General features: G+C 41.5%; 1 protein-coding gene across 1 annotated transcript in view; it reads left to right on the top strand.

The window, feature by feature from the left end:
- Positions 1-17,980, top strand: part of DACH1 (dachshund family transcription factor 1) — a 460,057-nt gene that overhangs the window by 319,860 nt on the left and 122,217 nt on the right. The gene's annotated exons all lie outside the window — the stretch shown is intronic.

The following is a 17,980-nucleotide window of genomic DNA, read 5'->3' as shown; positions in this document are numbered from 1 at the left end:
CGATTGTGAAGTGTAGAGAAATAGTAAGAGCATTCCGTTGGTGATCTGGGATTAGAACTAGTGGTCACATAGCTCAGTATACTTTCCTCAGTGTGCATCACACCATCAGACAGTCCCTGTGTATATACTTATGCCACATGCAGAGATAATATACGTGAAATAAATTGCTGAGCATGTGATGCATATATTTGTCTTCCACAGATTCATGCTGATAAAAGTTTTATACTGCCCCATCATCTAGTCCATATTTCTCTATCAGAGATGGTAAATAGGTGACAAATAGGCAGATAATATATGCAGGTATAACACGGTTTATTTTAATATTATGGATATAGATTGTTTAGAAAGTAATTATAATCATGGAAGCGAAAACTTTCATATATCTCTGTAGTGGCATTATGGTGCTATCACAGTGCTGTACATGCTTCTTATACTGCTGTGTCATGATGGTCATGGAGTGAGCCCTCACACTAGCCAAATAGCAAGTGTGAAAAATCGGGACTGTCCCTATAAAATCAGTACATCTGGTCACCCTACCTCACACACCCATTTTCCTTCTGGTGCACACTTTACCATGATCCTAACAGGAAAGATGGAATCACAGCATCTCTCAGCCCCTCATGATAATTTTGCTGGAGAGTTGCATGTGTGGTTATTAAATCTAGTGGTTAAAATTTGTACATGGGGTGCAGCAGAACTTTCCATTCACTCAGGGGGTGTCAAAGCCATTCACTCAAATTTGTCCTGGTCACCCTGGGGCGGCCAGGTCAAATTTCAATGCAAATTCATGTTTGCAGTGAAATTGCAAGAAAACTATAAATCGCTTTTGGCATAGGAGCAGTAGCAAAATAACCTCCCTACCTGCCTTTGTATTATATTTGGTGAGACAACTGAAGGAGCAGCCAGGCCAAATTTCAGTGAATGGAGTTGTGGCCTGGCGCATGGAGTTGCATGGCTCACTAGCACTCTTTGATGCTGAAGCTGAGAAATACTGCCCTGGAAACCATTATTGTATGTGCTTTTAAAAGGTTTCCTCGTCTATGCACAGACAGAAGGATCAAAGAACTGATTTATTTAAAATCCCCTTGACTGGAATCAATGACCACACTTCCATCTGGATTGGAGATATACCTATCTCATAGAACTGGAAGGGACCCCAAATGGTCATCGAGTCCAGCCCCCTGCCTTCACTAGCAGGACCAAGTACTGATTTTGCCCCAGATCCCTAAGTGGCCCCCTCAAGGATTGAATTCACAACCCTGGGTTTAGCAGGCTAATGTTCAAACCACTGAGCTATCCCTACATTGGAGAGCCTCACTTTGTAAGGAGGATAGGCTCCAAGAAAAAAACAAGATGGGGGGGCATGATTCAAAAAAGGTTAAGAACCCCTGTTCTAGCCTCACTTGAAGTAAAACAACTTTTTTAAACATTAAGTATATAAATTATTTCTCCCTGTCCTTACAAGTATCAGCTGGTATTTGGAGGGTTTGGAGCTTGGGGGATTTGTTTGGGGGAATGGCTACTGGCAGTCTACTCTGCCCCCAGTGGAGGCAAAGAAACTCTATGATTTTAGCTTGTGCCTTTATGGTGCATGTAGGTGGTGGTTAAAGGGCAAACTCTCTGAGCAATTATTACTAGCACCCTGCAGTGGCAATGTAAAGAGTATGTACAGTAGCATGCTACAAAGAAAAATAATATCTTAGTGCTATTGTGAGAATAGATACAGTCTAAAACTTGTGATTTTGTGAGGTGGGAAAACTCAAAACTACTGTTTCTGTTTCTTAATATTGATGCTAGAGGGACGAACATCACAAAGTATTATTCATTGTCAGAAAATTACTTTTTATTAGAATTTATATCCTTTCTTTTCTTTCTCTACATATTAAGGCTTTCTTGTTTTACTTTCTTTCTCTTCCTGTTTCACTTTTTTTTCCACACCAGCTTTCATTTCTTTCTGTCTCTTTGCCTTTGACCGGAGATGGCCTTAAAGAGGATTGTGAATCAAGTAGTTTTTTTAATTCAGTTTTCTAACCTAAATGTCAGAGGTTATTTGAAATTAGACAAAACAAGTTTACCTTTTTCTAATTAACACAGTCTTTGAATATTGGAAGGAATGGGGCAAATTTCTACTCTTGTACATACAAGCTAATTCAATGAACTTCAGTAGAATTGTTCTGGACTTACACTGCTGTAACTGAGATCAGAATTATCCTGGTAGATATTGGGTCCTGAAATGATAAACATCCTGGTTTCTTGGAGAGGACACTTGATTTTGTGAACAGTGCCAACCTAGATGACTTGCTGACCTTTCCCTCCAATTCACCAAGTCCACAGTCAGTGTTGTTATTTGTAAACTCACAAAGCTTCAAATGCCATTCCATTACTGGGCAATATTACATTTCCAATTGATAAGAAGTTGGAATAAAACTGAGACCACATGATAAACAAATATTTTAACCATGCTAAACTGCTAAGAAGATCAGATAGAAACAAAATTGTAAGGGAAGTATGGAGAAATGAACAAGTGAACAGACACCTTAGATTTGTTAATGGCCAGTTTAAGCACAAGTCTTTAGAATTAAATTCCAGAAGTTTGTGTTGTGCCCTTTCAAACGTGAGATGAACATTAGATGTCCTTTTTGTAATGGAATATTTAGATATATGAGTTGGATGAATAAAAGCAGTGCAGCAACAAGCAGGGACAGCAGATTGTGACAGCAATGAATCACAGTGAGTATGACAGCTGTGACCTGGGGATGCTTTAGACATGAGGTGGCTTTTATCACCTGTCTATGGCTTCAAAAGGCTCAGCTTGTTAGAAGTTTCAGTATATCAGATGGCTACAGTTTCCCCCCCAAACAGAAAGATGCATGGAAATATGAAGGATATTGTGAAATGTATAACTCCTATTAACATTGACTTGATATAATTCTATGTTGTAACATTTGGAAAATTGCAGCAGACCAGTATCAAAAACTGCCTTGTATCAATTCAGTATGTATTCACATACATGCTTGTAATATATATTGTTTAGAGCAAAGAGTTACAGTAGAAAACAATTGCACTACAGGTTGAAAAAGTGACCAGCAGCACAGTAATTTTCCTAATATATGAAAAACTCCAGACTATAATTACTCCGCCACTCCCCAAATATGCTGCAGTTTCATGTGTCCTCTGCTGAGGCTTGCCTTGGTTTACAGGATCATATCACCCTCTCACCCAGGAGTAGAACTCAATCAGCAAAATATTTAGCCAAGATGGCTGATACAAAGTAAAACATTTCCTTTGATTTTATAGTATTTGTCCCCCAGTAACTTCAATCTTTCATTTTAATTTGAAACTGTTGGGTCTACATTTCAATTCATCTGTGGGCTTAAACATTGTGTTACTATTTAATTTTATTTTCAAACTCTTTTGATTTTATTTTTTCCACAATGTTTGCATCATATAGTGTTGTTGACAAGTCTACAACAGCAGGAGAAAGGGAAGGAAATGTGCTATAGTCATCCAGAGCTGAAAAGCTACAACAACTGTATACATTTAAATTTCTCGGATACAGGCACTTTTTACCCTAAATGTGTAGCACCTGCAGAATTCCATTGTGTTGTGGCTTCTGTATATGAGATCACATGGTCATGAAATTCTGCGGACTAGTCACTCAGTAGTTTGCAAGGTCAATGTATTTCATCAGTAAAACATATAGCTACACTTCCAGCCTAGGGATAGCTTATGTGACCTGTTGCTTAAAATAAAGAAAAGACTGCAGAGTGTGATTCTGATGGTGCAACAGTATGCAAAGCTTTGATGCCAAAAACTGTTGACCACCTAGGACAGCGGTAATGCAAAGCTGTTATAGATTACATTACCCTGTCTTAACTGACTGGAATCTGTGAGGTAATCCAAAAGGATATTGAATATAATATGGATTGTGTACATATAAAAGTGTGTGTGTGTGTGTGTGTACTGTGATGCTTTGGGGTTCAACCCAGACCAGTAAGGGTTGTATCAGTGCCTGTCGTGCCAACTCTGGGTGCCTTCAACGCTATGCTGCTGTGCCTCACAGACCCTGACACCAAAAGCCAGCATATAGGCAGGCAGGTCACTCCCCGGCTTCCACCACCTAGTGACTTTTTGCAGAGTGACCCCAACACCCTCCAAGTCTCACATTTCCCTAATATGGTCTCCCTGACAATCTGCTGAAGTTCCCAGATTGTGAGTTAGAGTTACTGTGTTACCCCTTTTAGCCTCAGCAAGTGAGAATTTTGCTACTGCTAAGATGTGTGACAACTCTCTGATGAACAGCTTGTCTGCCTTGCCAACAAAATCTTCAGGACTCTGCCAGTCCAAACTTTGTCTTGCAACTAACAAACAGTGAATCCCAACTTCCCCAGAGATGTCTCCCTGTAGTGTCCAGCCATCTCCTGGAATACTCGCAGAACGTATTAAGTTTGTTGTTCCTTTAAAGAGAGAATACACTGCAGATCATTAATTTAATTGGAATTTGACACTTATTTCAATCACAGCACTGAACTAGTTTATAGTAAAAATAATACAAATTTATTTAACAAAAGGACATAGTTTTAAGTGACACCAAGTATAAGGAATAAAGATAGAAAGGGTTACAAATAAACAAAAGTAAAATTGTGCCTCTAACACTAAAACTTAATTTTAGCAAGTTATACTTTTTGCCTGAACAGGTTTCTCACCTATATACAGTTCCCAAAGGCTTCAGCGCCATTGACTGAAGAATCCAGCGTTCTGTGATTTCAAGAGCTCTGGTCCTTGAATCCCCCAAGTGATGGATAGCTATGTGGTTCTCTCCCCTTTCTTTTTATACTCTAGTTACAGTAAACCTTTGACACATATTCTTTGAAAACTAAGCCCAGACAAAGCTGCTCTCACCTCCTGGGATGTAGACACCGTGCTATGTTCCCAAAGTTCATTGACCCTGCTTCAGCAGGCAGGTAGGCTTCCTGGTGTGCAATTTCCATTCCCCTGCTGATTTGTATGTAAATGGGACTTCCATTGTTTTGATTCCACACTGATTAATTTACACTGAAGACAGGATAGATAGCTGCCTTCCATTCTGTCTGGGAGAAAAAATGTTTCTCCCTGTATTTGGTCACAGACTGTAAAGCATAATATCAGTGAGTATCCTAATTTCTCATTTCACAACAATATTAATCACCAGGGTGTTGCAGGCTTTCAAAATGACGTTACTCTATACACAATTATAATACACGAATATTGTATACAATCAGTTGATTCGATTGCTTATCATTTGGGTTCAGACTCCTTGTCTTTGCAGTCAAAATGCTGTCTTCCCCACTTGCTAGTTTGTTGGCTGTGTTTACCTTTTATGTAAATATACTTCCACGGTTTGTGCCTGAGAACCAGCAGGCCAGACAAATACACAATCCTTTTTCTAAGGCAGACTGGGCTTATTTATTACTTGCCAAACACATTTTAAGAACATAATTCTAACACATATTTATAACTCTTTGTATACGCCTTGTACATGCACCACACAAGAATATTAATGACCAGTGAGATATTAGTTTTCCAGTGATAAATTACATGCCACTTTTGGGTATCTATCACAACAATACTGTGTTAGGTGTGGTGAGTATGACAGGGCTGATAAGAGTTGCTGACACAGAGCAATGAACCACCCATGGGCCTCTGTGGCACATGTACATATAGTGAATGTATTGTAAATGTTTTCTTTTACATTTTCACTGATAGGTGAGATATTAAATGTGGAATACTGCTAGAACTGGCAATATCACAATGAAAAAATAAAAGTGATCTTGTTATCTATGCCCATGTGTATGTAAAATATAATTGCATCCAACCCCTCTAACAAGCAAAAAAAACCCAATTAAAAACTATGTTAAAATATCATTATTAATGTTGCGAATTCAAGCAGTCAAAAGTTAGGAAATGCTGAGTCCAAATATGCTTTTCCAATCAAAAACAGCTTTTTAAAGGAGCCATATGGACACATTCATAGGAGAAACCAGTCCAATATAATAGCCAGAAATTCTTATGAGAGCCCGCACAAGCATGGACTTTGTCCCACGAGGCTTTGTGGCATTTTCAAGAATGGTTTGTGTCATTGTTCGGTGCTAAATGACACTTTTTCTCTATTTTAGTCTCTTCGAGTGTACCTCCACCAGGAGACAGGGCTTGCATTTTCCCCTATGTCAGATTGGAATCCTGCAACTCTCCTTCTCTGAAAAAACAACAAGGAGTCTGGTGGCACCTTAAAGACTAACAGATGTTAGTCTTTAAGGTGCCACCAGACTCCTTGTTGTTTTTGTAGATACAGACTAACACGTCTACCCCCTGATACTTGTCTCCTTCTCTGAGTCTGTTTCCTGTAGTGCAATCTATGCATCAACTGTGATTCCTCAGTAGGCGCAACTGTGTTCAAGCCCTGCAAGTCTTCCCTTTGGGAACTGTGTCTGGTGTGGAAATACAATTATCCAAAACAATCCTTGCAAATAAAAGTATTGTTTAATATAAATAGTAGGAGCACAGTATAACAAGAGCAAAAGGGTTTCAGCATAATAAACAGTTTACATATATCTGTCTTGCCTATAGCTTAGGTAGGCCTAGCTTATCCAGACATCCCCACTTGTAGGGACTGGGGTTCCCTCAGGTTCCTCACAGTCTCTGTGTCTCTCCCTTCCCCTGTTTTTCAAAGGTTCCCTTTTTGTCCACGGCAAAGTTCTTTGTCTCCCTGTGTCTCTTGAACCTGTTCAAACCAGTTTGTGGCTCGTTAGGAAGATCAGAGATGGACTTCATAGTAGTTGTTTCTCTGTATTGTCTTTTAAGTACTGTAAAATAGGTGGCAATCAGAAGCATCTGTTCTTCTTCAAGTAGTGTCCCTATGGGAGCTCCACTGTAGGTGTATGTGCACTCCTGCGCCTCTAATCGGAGATTTTTGGTAGCAGTGTCCGCTGAGCTCGCACATGTGCTCTCCCTCCCTTGTGGTCTCCTCGAGGCGGTCTAGTGTTGCACGGGCGAACCCCCCTCACTTCCTTCTCAACCGCCTTTGGCCTCAAATAGAGCAAGCAGTTGTCCCTTCCTTATCTGCATCATTAGCATAAGTAATAGTTGTTTTTTATTCTTTTGTTCTCCTTAATAGTTAATGTTTCCCTTTTTCCCCACTCCTTTGGGTTTAAAGAAAAAAAAAGAAGAAAAGAAAGAAAAAGAACTTTAGTTTCCTGCCCTGTCTGGGGGTATTCCCATCTTCCCCTGGGCATTTAGTAGACTCTAAGATTTTTCAGTTAAAAAAAATAAAGGAAAAGAAGAAGAGGAGTAAAGAAGACCTTTTTCCTGCTTTCTTCACTCCTATAGGATGATAGCCCCCCGCCCAGGGGCTCTCCCTGCTCCAAGAGGTGCATCTCCTGCAAGGAGTCGATTCCTGTAACAGCCAGACACTCTCACTGTGTCTGGTGCCTGGGAGAGCCTCACAGAAGTGCTTCACCAGCCATAGCTAAAACAGCAGTCTCGCAGGAACTGGGAGCTGAAGTTAAAACTCCTCCTTATGGTGAAGGCACTTTGGTCTACAGGGGACTCCGGTGCTGACCCTGGATCATCCCCGGAGCCTTTAACTTCAAAGGGGATGGAGTCATGAAAAAAAAACAGCAGACTCCCCCTGTAAAGGCTCATGAAAAGGGCACTGAGTAGTTGGCCAGCCAGAGGGGCTCCCCAGTGCGGCCACCTCGGTACCAACGGCACCAGCAACTGAAGCGTGGTACCCAGAAGGGGGCTTCCGCTATGAGCTCTACTCTCTGCAGCACTGGCTGCACCACCTGGAGAAGCCAGGGGCTCTAGCAGTCAGGCTTTTAGGCAATGGTACCGCCCCCTAAGGAGACAGACAATTACTGTACCATCTCTAAAAGAGCCGCACAGAGAAAACCTTTGGTACCAGGTGCGATAAAATTCCCATATAGGGAGTGCTCTGTACCTTCCCAACCATCGGTACTGACAACATTCCACAGACACTGCTCTGCAGTACCAAGTTAGCCCATGGTACTACATGAGCTCTGGTACCTCGGAGACATGTGGCCCCGGTACCCAGGAAAAGAATTACCATACCATCTCTCTAAAAGAGTAGCACTGACAAAATTTTCTGTGCCAGGTGCAACAAAACTCTCATCTAGGGAGTGCTCTGCACCTTCTCAGCCATTGGTACCAACAAAGTACCATGGACACTCCTCCGCGGTACCGAATGAGCCCAGGCTACCGCATGAGCTCTGGTACCCTGGCGACCTGATGGTTGGAGAAGAACCAAAATCCCCATTACTCAGTACCAGGGCCCTGTTACCAAGCACATCCTGGCACCCGGAATCGCTCTTACATCAGGCCGTGTAACGCCAATATCCCAGTCAGCACTGCTCTTAGCCAGTGACGAGTCTGACAGTGGCCAGGAGGAGGTCATTTCCCTGGCCCCTCATCATAGCCCACCATCACAATACAAGGGTCCTCCCCAGTTCCATCAGGCCAACCCACAATTGTGATATGGGCCCCCTGGGGTAACCCCACCACCTGCCCTCCTGCCCCCCCTGCCATGGCCGTATTGCAATTCTTGGGTGACATACACAGACTTGTCGCGGCCATCTAGTGTCATCTGTCTGGCTGTTCAGAGCCCCTGAGCTAGGGGAAGAGGAAGCTTTTTCAGAAGAGGAAGAAGGACTGGAAGGGGAAGCTACCCCTCCAGAAAACTTCTCATGTCCACCAGATGAGGCTGTACTGCCTCTCCCCCCCCCCCCATCAGTAGGTGATGATATTAAGAACTTTCTGGATCTTACCAAGAGGGTGGCAGATGAGTTGCAGCTTCCTCTACAGGAGGTGGCAGATACACATCACAAGTTGGTGGATATTCTGCACACCTCCTCTTCATCCAGAATTGCCCTCCCAATTAATGAGCCTATTCTAGATCCTACCAAAGTCATCTGGCAGACACCAGTCTCCATCGCACCAACCAGCAACAGAGCCAAAAATAAAAATAATTTTAAAAAAGATGAATCCCTATTCAGGTCCATCCAGATACTGCGTTCTCGATCTCCTCTCTCTCTCTCTCTCTCTCTCTCTCAAATAACATCTGATAAGGAAAAAGGCTGGGTTATCCTAGGAGTCACCAAAATAAGTGTAGAAAAGATTTGATATACTTTGAATGATGAGAATCTAGAAACAAGAAGCAGCGATTCCAATGGAGCTACTCAAAGACAAGTTATTAAAGCAAAAAACAAAAACAACAAACCACAACTTTTGCTGTAAACAGCAGAGGGGGAGATAACCAAACAAGTATGTATAGAATCAGTGAAAATTTGCCAAGGTAAAGAAAAGACAGCAAAAAAGCAGATCAAATTATTTCTAGCCCAAACAGTTGGAGGGATTAAAGAAGGATTTTTGCAAATATATCAGCAGGAAAAGGTATTTTAAAAATATCGTGGTCTATGAAAATAAGTCCATTAATAAAAGTGGTTGAAATTAATGACAACTGAAAAATGGCTGAAACATTGATTTTTTTTTTATTAGTCTTGTTTTGGTTAAAAAACTGTCTTCAACAAGAAAAAGAAGGAAAAGAAAAAGTTCAGACTATCCATAAGTGAGGGAAATCCTATTGAAATACTGATATTGTGTAAGAAAGAGGAAAGATAGAAGATGTAAATATATGCTACTCAGTTATCAAGATGATAAACATCCTATTATAGGATATTAAGGGCGTTAGCAAATTAATAGCCTTATTGCAACTCTCAAAATAACCCTTGTTGTTTAGGGTTTTCTGAAACTTTAGGTACAAACTAAGGGGAAGATGAAACACTGACCTGTAAAACCAAAAATCATTGCATGTAGGTGTCACAAAGTCACAAGGCCTAGTGTATGCCCCAACTTGTCATCAGTCTCCTGGGAGTGACTCCTTTTAGTACACCAGTCCCCAAGAAACCACTCAGTTCCACTGGGGCAAGCCTGTGGCATCCAAGACTCCAAAACTGGGCTGTCAGCACCAGCTAACTCTATCTCTATGGTTCTCTGCAGTGAATCCAGCCAAGCCAGAGTCCTGCGGGAAGCTTGTACTGTGCCCCTTTAGGGTGCAATGCTCTCAGTGAGTATTTACAATGCAACTGGCAGCCTTTTCAAAACATGGTAACCATTTATTAGTCACTTGGCTATAGAATCTGAAATTCCTTTGTAACCTTAGAGAGGCAGAAGTTAAGCCATAGTCCACCCTGATCAAACCAGTGCCATGATGAGCCAGCCAAGCTGTGATGGACTTCATCTCTTTCTCTCTGTCTCTTTTCCTCCCCCAACTTGTCTGGGGTTTCCTGTTGTAAAGCGTTTGAAGGTTCAGTCATTAGTAATTGCATTGTGTTTTTGGGGGGTTGATTTGGGGTTGGTTTCAACCGGTTGTTTAATGACCCTTTCATTCCATATAGACAGCCAGTAACACCCATACCCATACCTGCGCTGTTTTAGAAGGAAACTTACATTTTTTGTACAATGCAAAGTACAGAGGCAAACTGAGGCACACATAGGATTCATAAAAATATTACAGAAAATTCCCACATTGTCACCTTGGGATTGAGGAGATAACCAAGAAACTCAATTATACTCCTCTGGTGAGCCCATGTACATTTTGAAAGAAAGCCGTTTCAGGAATACTTCTCCCATGGGTTCGGGAAAGATCAATAAACACTTGCAAAAGAAATAACAGGTGACTGAAGAGTAACAGGTCTATTCTTTCGTCATTGCAGAAGAGATCAAAATAGTCTCCTTGCAAATGAAAGGAAGTCAAAGGTCTGCATATTGTAGAGAACTTACAAATTGAAAGTTCAGGATTCACTGAAGAAAGATAATTTATATGTCCATCTCTTTCTTGAACACCAGATGCTCCAATCTGAGAACATGAAGTAGAGAATTATTGGTTGTTGTTGTTTTTTTTTACTTCAAGTAGGGCAATCAACAACTTTTTCTAAGGAACCTGCTCTTACCAACTGCTCTCAACCTCAAGATCATCAAAGTCTTGAGCAGCGAGCAATGGGGAGGGAATGGGCATTTTGGTCTTGCCCTCCCCCCACTTCTTCAAAGGTTCTGGTGCCCTTGAGTGGGGTGGGTGGGAGAGAAGCGCATTGCCATAGTATCAACTGACTGAGGACAGAAAAAGAGTACTACTAAAGGAGCAGGGATCTCTAAACAGGAGAAAGGTGAAAATTAGCCCACAGGATGAGGATTATGCAAACTGCAAAAGGGTCCAAGAGATGAATGATCAACCAGACCAGAATTAGGGAAGAAGACACAAAGGAGAACCCTGAATAGAAGGGACACTGATCAGAGACGGCCTGAGAATGAATTTAGGAATTTACATCTAAAATGTTGACTGGCAGTTGCTAAGGGTTACGGGAGAGTGCGGAACAGGGTAGAAAGTCTCTTGACACATTCAGTAGTACACCAGGGAGTACATGGAGGAAATCCCCCTCTTTCTCTGTTCTGAAACTGGGGAACTGGGCAGATTAACATTTTGTCTAAAAGAGCATGGATTTCTGCTTCCAGGAAATTACAATGCTAACGGGCAATGTTTTGGGCAAAAACCTCAGGTGACAAGGGCCTAGAAGAAGTTTGATTATATGCCCAGCACTGACCCATCTCCCTTGCCTACCTTCTGAGGAGGAGCAGGGACCAGCTTGAGGTGCCCTCACTTGGAATGAAGAGGAGGTCTGCGAGTACAGTGGTTGAAGCCTGGAACAGCTAAACTTCAATAAGGGTGCTTTGTGGCAGGGTTCTAGAGGAAGAGTTCTGGTTATGGAGTACTTTTCCTGAGAGGATGAGATGGAGCTGCTGGATCAAAATAACTGCCTGCAAAAAAGGAGAAGAGGGCTGATGAAACTCCTTTCTGTGTGAACTGCAATAGGAGGAAGAAGGCAAATAGGAAACAGAGCAGAGGAGCCTTCCTCATGGGACTCCCTTCATCCAGCTTGAGAAGAGGTGATAGGATAGAAGGTCTCACAAGGTTATTTGGAGTGCTCTGGAACACAGGTGGAGTGGGTAGTGATTCTAGGGGTGAGCACCATAACCTCATAAGTCCTGTAAAACAAGAGACTGTATACCTTTTTGTGTCCTCCGGAAATGTGACTATATCCAAAGATAATGTGGAATGTGACCTGTTCTTGATCCTGTGGCATGGAGGCTGACAGGAAAATCTAGATCCTGAAAGGAAACTGTGCTTTGAGAGTCCTTTTTCCCCTTTATCAGAAGCCACATGAAGGAGGGCAGAGGGTACCAGGAAAATATTTTAATTAATTAATTAAAGAGATGGGAAGATTTTATCGTGAAAAGGCATGGCCACACATGGAGAAGGAAGGCCAGGATAAGAAAAGAATGGAAGACGTCTTGTGATCGACGCAATCTATATGAGGACTGAAGGGACTGACCAATCAAGGTGATCAGTTAATTTTAAAGAGACTGGATATTGTGAGTCTGAAACTTCTAATACCAGGGAAATAAAGGTATGGGAAAGGATTCTCCATCTCCTCTGGGGTGAAAGACAAGTGCTTCCTGGTGGGAAGATTATGGGGCCAAACTTTCGAATGAGGTTGGTGCCAGATTTTCAAATGCTCAGGATCCACAACTAGGACCAAATTTTTAAGAGCTAAGCTCCCATTTAGGCATCAGAACAAGGACCAGATTTTCAAAAGGGTATAACACCCAGCAGATTCCATTGTGACAATTATAACTAGCTTTTTTGAAAATCTGACCTCTTATTTTGGTGCCTAAATGAGAGCTGAGCTATTTTGAAGAGCAGGCCCTTAGTGTATTTGACTTTAGGGGTGCTAGTAGGCAAATTTATGCCATACTACTAATAGCTAATAGTTTAACATGTGTCCTAAAATGACCAGGAGAGTTGCTGGATCTCTGGCTGTATCAATGCTTTCTAGAATTCTGTAAGGCTGAAAAGAAGAGAGCAGAGTGGGGTTTATGTGCTACCTATGATAGACAAATCTTTGCCTCTTGTTTCCTTCTCAGTGAAGCCTGTCTATAAGCCTGTCTTCCCGTTGCCAGGCAGGATTAGAGAAAAAGGACATATGCCAAACATTTCTCAATAGCCACAAAAAAGAAATGTGGGAGGTTACAGATAACCGGATAAAAAGCAAATGTTCAGTGATCATCAAAGATGGAAGTAAGAGTAATCCTGGTAATTACCAACCCTTATATCTAACATCCATTACCAATAAAATAATGGAGTAAATATCCAAAGAAAGCAAATAATTAAACATCTAGAACCATGAGCAATACTCAGTTTTAAAGGGGTATGAAGCAAATCCTAATTAACCAGAGTAGAAGAGAAATCCGTCTGCATGCTCCGAGACAGAGGGTTATGGCCTAATTATAAAGTTGGAGAGCTGACTGTTTCTTTTTAACAAATTTCACTGGCTTTCTGTAATCCAGTACAATTTTGTGGTGACAGGTTTTTAGAAATGCCATTGGATTGGTGGCTCTTGCTCAACAAAGTTGATTCACTTTTGGGTAGAACCAGAAAATGAATGCTTGAAGTGAAAGTAGTACATATAATGGGACAGCATATCACAGGAGGGAGGATCTGTGGCCATTAAGGAGATGGTTATAGCTCCCTGGTCTTCTGCATGGAGGTTTCTCTAACATGTGCCAGCTAGCAATGTTCTCCAAAGGACCATCTATCAAAAGGAGATTGCTGGAGTTCACAGCACTGCAATGACATACAATCTCTCCTGCCCTTGACATGCTTTCGCTGGGCCCTGACTCTCTCACTGTTCTGGAAGTTCCAGGTGAGAGGTCAGGACTGGCTTTGGAATCCTTAGCTCTGAGTCTATGACTTGGACCTAAATGACTCAGAGGTAGTAGAGTGTGGAAGAGAATCTTCCCCAATATATTTGGCTTTTAGTAAAGCTTCTGGTATGCATTGGACCAGTGGTGGGCAACCTGCGGCCCGCACACGGCCCGTCAGGGTAATCCACTGGCAGGCCACCAGACAGTTTGTTTACATTTGCACAGCTGGCCGTAGCTCCCAGTGGCTGCGGGTTCACTGTTTTCAGCCACTGGGAGCCGCAGGAAGCGGTGCGGGCTGCAGGGATGTGCTGGCCGCAGGTTGCCCACTACTGCATTAGACACACACAGATTTTGCCACTGGAAAATGTCTCTCTTTTATAGCAATGGTTGGAACACTAATGCAGACAGGGTGGCAGCCACAGCCTGCAGCTTGGTCTATACTTCAGTGGAGTTGAATTGATAAGGGATGGGAATAAATTTTAGAAAAAAAATGTGTAGACATCGCCTAGGTGACATTCACAAGGCCCTGGAAAGAGTCACTTTCAGAGCCAGAATTAAAATTCAGAAAGTTTTGACTCTTCTTTCTCTAATTTAGACCTATTGGTCCCAAAGTAGTATTTCACATCAGTCAAAAGACATCTATGACAGTGTATTTTGTTGAAGTCTAGTCTGATTTATTAACTGAACATGTTTTTATAAATTTCCTTTTTAAAAAGTTTTTAAAATAAAGTGTTTTTGAAATGTAAGTTTACCTACATCCATCTTTTTCTCCACAAACACCCTGGTGAAAGGATAGAATAACATTCCTATATTGATATTCCAGCACCATTAGTTTATTAGTATGCCCTTTTTAGAGCAAGGGAGTATTTAAATTTATTAGTACTAGCATTTCCATTTATTATTGCAGCTAGCTTTAATAAAGACAGAAAATTACAAGAGATTGTATATTATTGATTGGTGGAGTTACAAAGCAAGACTATAAAGCAGTGAGCTGAGGTATTACATTAATTATACTCTTGCCTACGCATAGTTCAGTCCCTTGTCTGTTGAGGTTAAAGGGTATTCCACAAATGAACTGATAAACCCAGTTTACATAGTTCCCTCATAGACTTTCTCCTGCTATGTCTTATTACATGTGAATAAAACTCATTATCTGGTTTGTTTCAGTAATAATTATATTAGTTAGTCCTATGCATTTCTTCTGCTGTCTCCATCTTATAATATATGCTGTAATAGCACACATAAATAAATAGGGTAAGCAAATTAAGTGGTTTAAATAAATTAATTTACTCTGAAACTCTGTATTCAAATCTTATATGCTCACTGGATTTCATTTTAATGAAACCCTTCAAAGACCAATACATTGTATGCCAAACAGTGAAATTATATATTAAATTAAATGATTAGATATGGTCTGTTTCAATTTATACCGAATCTGTACACTGTGGATACTTAAATCCTCCTAAATCTAAAGAAATATATCTTCTATGTTCTGAGAACATCTGCATTCTCATCCTCCACTTGACTACTCGGTTCATGGACACATAAACACAATCAAACTCATAATAAGCCTAGAGCTATGATGCAGTTAAACTTTCCTCATCAATGTTTTTAACTTAAAAAATAGAGACTATTAAAGTGGAATCCACTTAAATGTCTTGATACATTGTTCTAAAAGGTCCTCACCCTCTCCATTAATAGGCCCATTGAGTCCCTGTGCAATCACAACCGCATGCATAGCAAACATTCACAGTAAACTTTAACCTGAGCAATTTTATTGATTACTATAGATAGATGTGTTGTTCATTTCCTTTGGAATGCATTCAACAAACCAAATGTTCATCCAGCTACTATGTGTGCTGGATAATGACAATCAGAACTGCTGCAAATTCTGTCTGAGGTTTAAGGAAGAACAGCATGCTCTTTCTGCAAGAGGCTTGTATACATTAACAACAGCAATCTTTCATGTGTGCCACTAACGCAAACAAAAGTTGTATTATTGAATTATGTCAGAAATAAAACTGGTTGGAAAGCAATAGGGAAAAATTAAGTTTCTGTTTTTTGTCAAATTTCTGATCAGGATTATTCAGGAAATCCTGACTTTCAGTGAGAGAAAATGGAATTATCTGCTCAGTTAATGTATCTCTGAGAAAAGCCAAATATAGAGAGAACTTCAAAGAACTTTTAAATGGATATTTAGAAATAAAATAGCATCCTCAATGAATGATAAACTTCTTTAAATGAAAATTTTTTCCTGTATTTTTTCTTTTTGCCTAAAATACACTATATACCTTCATTTAAACTCCTTTGGGGGTCTGTAAGTCAAGCAGAAAAGTTAGTCACAAAGGGAGCTGTAGGGTTCCAAGCACTTTTTGGAAACCTAATCACTTGTTTAAGTGTCTAATTGGGAACTGAGCTCCTTTGAAAATCTGCAGTGAAATCCTAGCTTCAGTGAAGTCAATGGGGCCAGGATTTCACCCTGTTTTTTTAGGCCCCGATCCAGAAAAAATTAAAACACATGCTTAACTTTACACACTATCGGTCTGATCCAATTCCTATTTAAGTCAATGGCAGCCTTTCTGTTCATTTCAGTGAAAGCGGGATCAGGGCCTGTGATAGTTTCATTAAATTTAGTGAGATTCATACTGAGAAAGTAGGGCAATCAGCTAGCTATCTTAGGTGCCTGTACACAAATGCAAGAAGCCTGGGAAACAAACAGGAAGAATTGGAAGTCCTGGCACAGTCAAGGAACTATGATGTGATTGGAATAACAGAGACTCGGTGGGGTAACTCATATGACTGGAGCACTGTCATGGATGGGTATAAACTATTTAGGAAGGACAGGTGGGGGAGAAAAGGTGGAGGATTTGTACTGTATGTAAGAGAGTTGTATAATTGCTCAGAGCTCGAGTATGAAACTGGAGAAAAGCCTATTGAGAGTCTTTGGGTTAAGTTTAGAGGCAAGAGCAACATGGGTCATGTCGTGGTGGGCATGTGCTATAGACAACCAGACCAGGAGGATGAGGTTGACGAGGCTTTCTTCAGACAACTAACAGAAGTTTCCAGATCACAGGCCCTGGTTCTCATGGTGGACTTCAATCATCCTGACATCTGCTGGGAGAGCAAGACAGCAGGGCACAGACAATCCAGAAAGTTTTTGGAGCGTGTTGGAGACAACTTCCTGGTGCAAGTGCTGGAGGAACCAAGTAGGGGCCGTGCTCCTATTGAGCTGCTGCTTACAAACAGAGAAGAATTGGTAGGGAAAGTAGATGTGGGTGGCAATCTGGGCAACAGTGACCATGAGATGGTTGAGTTCAGGATCCTGATAAAAGAAAGAAAGGAGAGCAGCAGAATACGGACCCTGAACTTCAGAAAAGCACACTTTGACTCCCTCTGGGGACTGATGGGCAGGATCCACTGGGAGGCTAATATGAGGGAGAAAGGAGTCCAGGAGAGCTGGTGGTATTTTAAAGAAGCCTTATTGAGGGTGCAGGAACAAACCATCCAGATGTGAAGAAAGAATAGCAAATATGGCAGGCGACCAGTTTGGCTTAACAGAGAAATCTTCAGTGAGCTTAAACACAAAAAGGAAGTTTACAAGAAGTGGAAACTTGGAGAGATGACTAGGGAGGAGTATAAAAATATTGCCCGAGCATGCAGGGGTGTAATCAGGAAGGCCAAAGCACAATTGGAGTTGCAGCTAGCAAGGGATGTGAAGGGTAACAAGAAGGGTTTCTACAGGTATGTTAGCAACAAGAAGGTGGTCAGGGAAAGTATGGAACTCTTACTGAATGGGGGAGGCAATCTAGTGACAGATGATGTGGAAAAAGCTGAAGTACTCAATGCTTTTTTTGCCTTGGTCTTCACAGACAAGGTCAGCTCCCAGACTGCTGCACTGGGCACCACAGTATGGGGAGGAGGTGAGCAGCCCTCAGTGGTGAAAGAACAGGTTAAGGACTATTTAGAAAAGCTGGACATGCACAGGTCCATGGGGCCGGATGCAATGAATCCGAGGGTGCTGAGGGAGTTGGCTGATGTGATTGCAGAGCCATTGGCCATTATCCTTGAAAACGTGTGGCGATCGGGGAAGGTCCCAGACGACTGGAAAAAGGCATGTGTAGTGCCCATCTTTAAAAAAGGGAAGAAGGAGAATCCGGGGAACTAC

Source organism: Terrapene carolina, unplaced genomic scaffold (genome assembly GCF_002925995.2).
Source record: "Terrapene carolina triunguis isolate 2854851 unplaced genomic scaffold, T_m_triunguis-2.0 Scaffold21, whole genome shotgun sequence".
Classification (NCBI taxonomy): domain Eukaryota; kingdom Metazoa; phylum Chordata; order Testudines; family Emydidae; genus Terrapene; species Terrapene triunguis.
Note: the sequence above shows the minus strand (reverse complement) of the source record. Positions and strands in the feature narration are given on the sequence as shown.